General features: G+C 46.5%; 1 pseudogene across 1 annotated transcript; it reads left to right on the top strand.

Moving 5' to 3' along the window:
* Window positions 1–550: 550 nt before the first annotated feature.
* Window positions 551–7,519, top strand: LOC309621957 (uncharacterized protein C2orf78 pseudogene; annotated as a pseudogene). The gene is made up of 3 exons: window positions 551–638; window positions 3,540–4,289; window positions 5,568–7,519. The product of its transcript is annotated as an uncharacterized protein C2orf78 pseudogene (transcript).
* Window positions 7,520–7,754: the final 235 nt, after the last annotated feature.

Below are 7,754 nucleotides of genomic sequence, written 5' to 3'. Positions count from 1 at the left end.
CTACTCTTGAACCAAGTTACAAAAAGAGCTTCTTAATCCCTACTTTGGCTCCTTAAAAGCTGCTATCAGTTCACTCATTAGACACATATGATTTCAGAACAACTGTAATAGTTCAAACTAGATGGCTCTTTCCTTCCTAAGGATTATTAATTAAAGAAGATCTATATAGCTCTAAGTATATGATACATAAAATAGAATACTCTGTAGAATATAAGTAACTCTTAGTTCAGTGTATTAATGAACGTCTGTAAGAAATGTGGCAATGATTTCCCTAATGGAAGAGCCTGGGGGAGGTAAATCTGTCTTCTAGGATTTCCTCCCCAGAGCTCAGAAACTCAGGTGTTGTTTTAGCTCTCCTACACTCTCTTCACCCAAGCCCGCCTTCCTGTTGGGGATCGGACCTCCCTATTGGCTCTCTCATACCTTTCAACTGCCTGCTTTGTGACATCACTCTCCTACCAAACCTACTACCACTTGGTAGAGTCTTGGGGTTTCCGTGGAGCTGTTTGGACCAGTAACCAGTGACCTCTGTACTGGACACGTGCGCCGTTCAGCTGCAGCCACTCGGACATCCTCTAGTGTTGTCTCCTCATCCCTGGTACCTGCAGTGGATGCTTCCTCTTCTCTGACCATGTCAGGTAAGAAAAGAAACGTTGGAAAGTTTTGCGTTCGATTTCTTTTGCCCCTAAATTGAGTAGGAGATTCAAAATAGCATGGAATAATGAGGGAAAGTATTGAACTACACGTCTGGAGACCTAATTTCAGTTTTGACTTTGACGTTTACTATCTGTGTGACTTTGGACAAATCACTGGCTGTCTCACAAAGCCTGTTGCTTTCCTTAACTGTTACGTTAGGATACCACGTTGGGTTGATCACTCTGATCCCCTTCTTTTCCAGTATTGAGCCTTAAAGGGTACCCATGTAGAAAACGAAATCAGACACTTCTCAAGAGTGTTTCAACAGAAACACAGAAAAGCCAGGGGACATAGAAAACTAGCAATATATACCAAGATGTTTCATCTCTAATGGTCTCCCTCCACTAGGATTTCGACTAGTTGAAAAGAGAGAATAGGGAGAGAGGATGGAGAGTACTGGGCTCTACAGGGAGGCACAGAGTCGAGCGTAAGGAAGTTTAGGATGGTTTTCATTAGCACAGGCCAACAGGCACCAAGAGATGGGAGAAAATGTAAGAATGAAGAGGGAAAGCATAGAGGAGCTCTCAAGAAAAACGGAGTTTGCAATGGAATGCTGATGGGAACCAAAGATTTTCAATTAAAGCAGAAACAGCACAGAGGGAAACCTGCTCAGAGCAGGGCAAAACCAAGTTGATGGTAGCAAACCCTTACATTAACAGACTAAGAAGGAAAGTAAGGCCAGAACAGGGGATCACCAGGAAAGGCAGCTTATCAGAAAAGTCATACTCCGTTTTCTTTCTTTTATTGCCTCTCTGAATACAGTTGGCCACTTGACAGTTTTGAATATAAACATTTTAGAAATACGTTTTAGAAATGATGCCTCCTATAAACAAGCAACCACAGTGGTTATCTAGGGGGCTGCTTTTCAGTGTTTTATTCTTTCTAATTTTTAAACTAGGTAGACATTTCACCAATTCAACATTTTAAGTGATATCTTCTAAATTGAATCAGAAGGACTATTTTCCTTGGTGTGATATGTAGGTTCTAAGGCAAGGCTGCTTTTCATTTTTACAGTTATTTCCTTCCTAACACAGAGAGCACATTGATCAACAGCCATCGTTCGCTTGTAGATCTTAGCTACCGAAGAAGAAGAAGAAGAAGAAGAAGAAAAAGTCAAGCCCCACATCTCTAATTCCCCCCACTTAGGGAATTCCCTGGCGGTCCAGTGCTTAGGACTCGGTGCTTTCACGGCCAGGGCCACGCGGCGCGGCCAAAGAAACAAAACAAACAAACATCCACATTTATCGAAAACCATATTGTGGAGTCCTGTGGATTTTCTTACATTTGAAAATCTTTTTTAATTGGATTCTAGGCATGATGGTTTTTTGAGGTTTTGGGATGCCATCTTCTTGGATGCTGAAGATGATTCTAATCTAAGTTCTAGGATAAATCCAAAAACCTTCCTGATACATTTTAAGCTTCCTTTCTGCTTATTATATAAGCTATATTCATTGAAATATATATTTCTCCTAGGCTTAATACCTCTTACTTGCTGGGTAAAAATATGAAGGAGCACAATAATGAAACTCTTTTACACTTATTATTTTGCTGTCTGCTTCGTACCGGTTTTCATTGAAATACTTGTCTATATGTGTTGTGGCTACCTATACATGCACATTTATTGCATTCTGTTGCTTGTTATGCATTTTTTACTGACATACCTTCTCTGTCTGTATGCATTGGCTAGGAATTCATTCACCTCTATCACCTCCATCGTGTCTTCTGGTTAATAGTATTCACTAAAATAGAGTGGGCAAAATTCACTTTCATAATATTGCATGGATAGTACAGAATGCCATTTGTTAGTAAATTCATTAGGCTTCGATACTTGCCACATACCCCAGTTTTCATTAATATCTATGGATTTCTTTTTCGTTAACGTAATATGCTTGTCATGATTTTTCTTTGTCTTTCTAGAACTTATTGTATCTTCCTCCATATAAATCATACGCAATAGATCAGCTTATTCATCTATTAATTATTACTGCTATTATTATTGGTGGTGGTGTTATAACCACTTTACAGGTGAGGAATCTGAAGTAATCAGATAACTCTTCCCTTTCCAAAAGCACTTAAGAAATCCACTTTCGGGTAATCATTTTGAGGTAGGATGAGAAACCAGGCTTGAAGAGGGCAAAAATGACTCTTTCAATTCACCAGTTGGACTGAGCTGTACGTCACCTCTAGGTAATAGCGTGGGAACTGCACAAGCAAAGGGAGACACTGAAGACGACCATGGTAATAGCCGTACTGTTTTCTAATGGACAAAAAAAATGCCTATATTATAAGTTCTATTTCTCCTGCTTTCTGGCAGTATCATGCTCAGAGTGGAGTCCTGGCAAGGAAGTCAGGATACTTAGGTTCTGAAACCTGGTAATGATACTAACATAATGAGAGAACTTGAACAAGTCAACCCGACCTCTCTGAGCCTCAGTTTCCTTACTCACGAAATGAGACTGAGAACATCGAAGTTCTCTAAGGGCCTCCTAGTTCTAAAATGCTTCCAGTCTAGGAAATAGCATAGAAGTCAATACGAGTGCAGGCTGAAGGGAAAGACAGGGCAGGGAGAAGGTTGCTTCCAGCCTAGAGAACAATCTCTGAACCACACCACTTGGCTCTTCTGCCCGTCTGTGCCCAAGATGGGAGCACAGGCAGTGAATAGAGAAGAGTGGAAAACTGCTCAGTCCTTACAGCCATCATTAACTGTCTGATTTTGGGTTTCTCAGGAAGTAGTGATAGTAGAGGTGTCCTGATAGCAAGAACCTTCAGATGATGCCGTTCCTCAAACGTAGTGAGAATTTCTCAACCTCCCTGAGTTTTTCATGACCCTCTTGTTCTTACAGAAAATTTCCAACATCCATCTCTACTTGGAACTCTAAATTCTCTGCAGCATTCTCCTCCTGTGGTGAGCAATGCAACTTCCCTAACACGAAGTGTCTGCAACTTCTCCAGAGTCTCTGCCCCTGCCGTCAGTTCGGCATCGGCTACCGGTACCCCTTTCCAGACACTCATGGGTAGTGCCTACCTTTACCAACATTCTAGCACGACTATGTTATCTGGAGTTACTGACCACAGCCAGATCTCCACTTCAGCTGCTTCCTATCCAGGTGTTCTTGAGTGGGACATCACAGCAAGCACTGAAAAGAATTCTTCTTCACTCGGAGACTTTACTCTGGCACTCACTGACCGCCACACAGCTGCCTCCTCCATGTTTCTGGCAGCCCAGTATGATAAAACTTCAGACGCCAAGAACATGGTCCCTCTACATCCATCGCTTTCTGCCAGCCTTGCTCAGGGAACACCATCTCAGATTCCAAATCAGGGGCAGAGCCGCCTGTCACTTCCCTGCCAGGACGGAAGCCAGGTATATTACTATAACCAAGGCACACTGGGGTCTTTACTGTATGGAGAACTTGGCTCCTGCCCGCAATCCTACGGCTCGGCGTCATACACAGGAAGTCGGGCCTCTGGGCAACCAGAAATGGGAATGGGACTGAAGGAGATTCAGCCCACAAATATCCGACCACCAGCTTCCACCTCTGCAGTCTGCCACCCTGTGTCTGCTCAACGCATCACAGAAACAAGTTTTCAAGGTGAGTATAACAAACGCCAGAGAAAGTTGAAGAATGAGGTCGGCATTCAAAAATGGGGTCAAATCGACAGCTGGGAAGGGGTGTAGAGGCAGGTAGAATTTAGATCCTGAGCCTTTAATAACCACTACCTTCGCTCAGTGCCCTCTGTATTTAGACTCTATATGAGAACACCTAGGGCTTCCCTGGTGGCGCCGTGGTTAAGAATCCGCCTGCCAATGCAATGCGGGGGACACGGGTTCGAGCCCTGGTCTGCGAAGATCCCACATGCCGTGCAGCAACTAAGCGCATGTGCCACAACGACGGAGCCTGCATTCTAGAGCCCGTGAGCCTCAACTACCGAAGCCCGCGTGCCTACAGCCCATGCTCCGCAACAAGAGAAGCCACCGCGATGAGAAGCCCGCACACCGCAACCGAGAGTAGCCCCCGCTAGCCGCCAACTAGAGAAAGCCCGTGCACAGCAATGAGAGACCCAGTGCAGCCAAAAAAATAAATACGTAGAATAAATAAGTTCAAACAGTAAATAAATACATAAACATAAATTACAAAAAAAAGAACACCTAATGCAGGTGGGAAGGTGGGAGGGCCACTGTAGAGGTCATCTATGCTACATGTACAAGAACGCCGAGAGCACACCAATCGGTACCACACTTTTCACTGCTGTAGCCGATCGTTCCCCCTGTACTGCCACACTGTAGCACTCCCTTCCCTCATCTACTGCTATAGTCTCTTCGGAAGGTGTTTCAGAACTCTTGTTATGTGAGTGCCAGTTGAACTGTCCTCACTTCCTTCATTTATACCAGGATTGAAGACCTTGTGGTCCGAGATCCTGTCCAGAGAGCAAGCAGGCTAAGACTCTGTCTTTGTTGATGTGTTTCATCAGCAAGGGCTCTACCCCCTCTCCTAGTTCATGGTGTGACGTGTTCTTGGCCTCTCGGGAAAGTGGGGAGAATGGAAAGGACCCTATATGAGAATGCTAGGCTTTGTAAAACATTTCAGGTTTTTAAAAATAAGACTCATTTTGTATTGGACTTATAACAGTCCTATGAAATACAAAGCGAGCCGAGAATCAGCGACAGGAAAGGCTCACCAGTAAGAATTACAACAGTCACCGCTTACCTCGTAGCATAGGGCACTGTCCGTGATCCTTAAGAAGAGTTAGTAGAAATGCCTTGCCCATCTTGCCCCTGAACCCCTTGAAAGGTACATGACTGCTGTGTTGGTGTTTAGGGGGAGCATCTCACTTACCAGGGACTGACTTCTCCCTTGATCCCTTTGTAGGGATGGAGACCTCCCCCCTGGTGATGAAAAATTCCCTGGGATTGCAACCTCCAAGCCAGACGTTTTGTGTGACACAAAGTCAAGAACTCCCCAAGTCCTGCAGTAGCAGAAACAGCCACATACTTGAGAGTAACCCACCATCTGAACTTGGGGACATTTCAGTGACAGCTCCAGTCCAGAGTGCCAGGCGTCTCCTGGCCCTGCCTCCAGCTCCAAGCCAGGGACAAATAGAGAGTAAGCACGTGGATGATATCAAAACCAAGCTTTCAAAGCCTCTGGATGCCTACCAGATCCCAACAGAGAACCAAGATCCTCCACTACTCCCTTTAGGAATCCCTGATATTCACCAGCCGCTGGCCTGCACCGATCCCCTCAGCCAAGAGGAGCAGCCTGGTTCTGAAAATGCTGATCTGGGAGAGAACAGCCGGAGTCGTCAGGACCTAGGGACACTTGAAAATGGGATTGAACCTAGCAGTGGTCTTGCAGACATTACTACACTGGCGGAGGATATTCACCTTCCCCAGCTCTTTAATCCTTTGAAAGATCTTGATCAATCCCAAGGTCCCAACGTGATCAAAGCTAAAGACACCAGAGCCATTAAGGTGAATCAGGTGCAGGAAAAGCCAAGTGTCATAAAGGTTCCCTCTGATCAACCCAGGAAGAACAAACAGAAAGCCTCTGAGCCTATCAGTGGCGCTCCCAAGGCCAAAATCCAGCCAAAGAATCCAGAGTGCCCGTTAGGGGGAGAAGTGGTTACATGCCACGCTGCAGTCAGTGACAGGGCTCCTGTGAACACGGCCAAGCACTCTCAAGGCAAACCTCAGAAAGCTGCATCCAGAAAGATCAGCAAAACTAAGAGCCACGGGCAGGAAAAGACCAAAAGGACCAGAGGGAGAAACAAGGCTGAGGAGAACAAGCAGTCAGGGAACAAAGTCAAGGCAGAAGAGAAGCCAGCAATCCCCCACACGAAGCGAAAGGAACACCAAACTGAGCTTCTCCAACAGAGCTTTCAAAAGCCTCGAACCTCCCTTGGCGTGCGCATGCTGGAGTCTGTGAAGGTTCTTCATGCGCTGGGGAAGAAGAATGAGACGAAAACTGGGCTCTCTTCCTGTCGGCTCTTGGGAAAGTCAAGCAACCCCAAAGACCCCCAGCCACCCCCAGCTATCCAGCCATGGCGGCATACCCCACGTGAGGGGAAGGGTCCTGAGAAAACGCAAGTCCAAGCCCAGAAACCAGACAGCAGTGCTGAAACAGAGTGTCCGTCTCCAGCCCAGTATGAGCGGCCTCCTCCTGGGAAGGTCAAGTTGATACCTCTGCCTTTTTCTGCCTGGGACAAGCCTCAAGCTCGACCCGCTCCTCGGAGGCCACAGTCTCTGGCCTCACATCGGCCTGCTGGGGCTTACCGTGCCCAGCCTGGTTCTACTGACTCAGCTCAACCTGCTGCAGCCAATTCATCCCAGCCAGCTCCTGCCTCTTTGCCAGGCCCCGCCAAACCAGCTCAGCCAACTGTGACCAACCCAACCCAACCGGCTTGGACCAACCATACCCAGCCTCGTGTCCCTCAGTCTGCTGCTCCTAGGCCTGCACCCTCCAAAACTTCATCTGGCGCTCCTCTCCAGCGGGGGAGCCTGTTCCCCCTGCTGTGAATAAGCGCCAGTCCCCACCCAAGCTCCAAACCCAATTTCTACTCCAAGACTTCAGCAAGCAACGAGTTCCATGGAGGGAACCCAACGTGCCTGAGCCAGTCATGTCAAAGCCCATCGAACAAGAGCAGAGGCCAGAGCGAGAGGCCATGAAGAGGCGGGCTCAACAACAACGGGAGAATGCTGCCAGATACACCTCTTCGGGCAAGCTGCAATTTTTCACCGAGAGGGAAAACGAAATGGAAATTGCCGACTACTACGGATACGTCAAGTGAGAGCTGCTAGGATTCTTGGTGCCACCTTGGCTACCAGCTGTTCTTCCATACACAGGTAAGACAGGTATAGAACTGAATAAGTAAATGGAATACAATTAATAGACGAGTAACAAACCTTTCGAATTTTCAGATGCTGCTAACTGGGGCGTGAGAAAGGAAGGACTGAAAGTTGGATGGGAGAATGAAGGAAAGGGGTAAAAACTGAGCAAAGAGGAAGGAACTTGGCCCAGGGCTAGGAAGGCCAAAAGAGACGTATGGATTTAGGAAAG

Source organism: Balaenoptera borealis (assembly GCF_965194805.1).
Source record: "Balaenoptera borealis genome assembly, contig: HAP1_SCAFFOLD_1284, whole genome shotgun sequence".
NCBI classification, from domain to species: Eukaryota; Metazoa; Chordata; class Mammalia; order Artiodactyla; family Balaenopteridae; genus Balaenoptera; species Balaenoptera borealis.
This window is presented reverse-complemented; position numbering and strand designations above follow the sequence as displayed.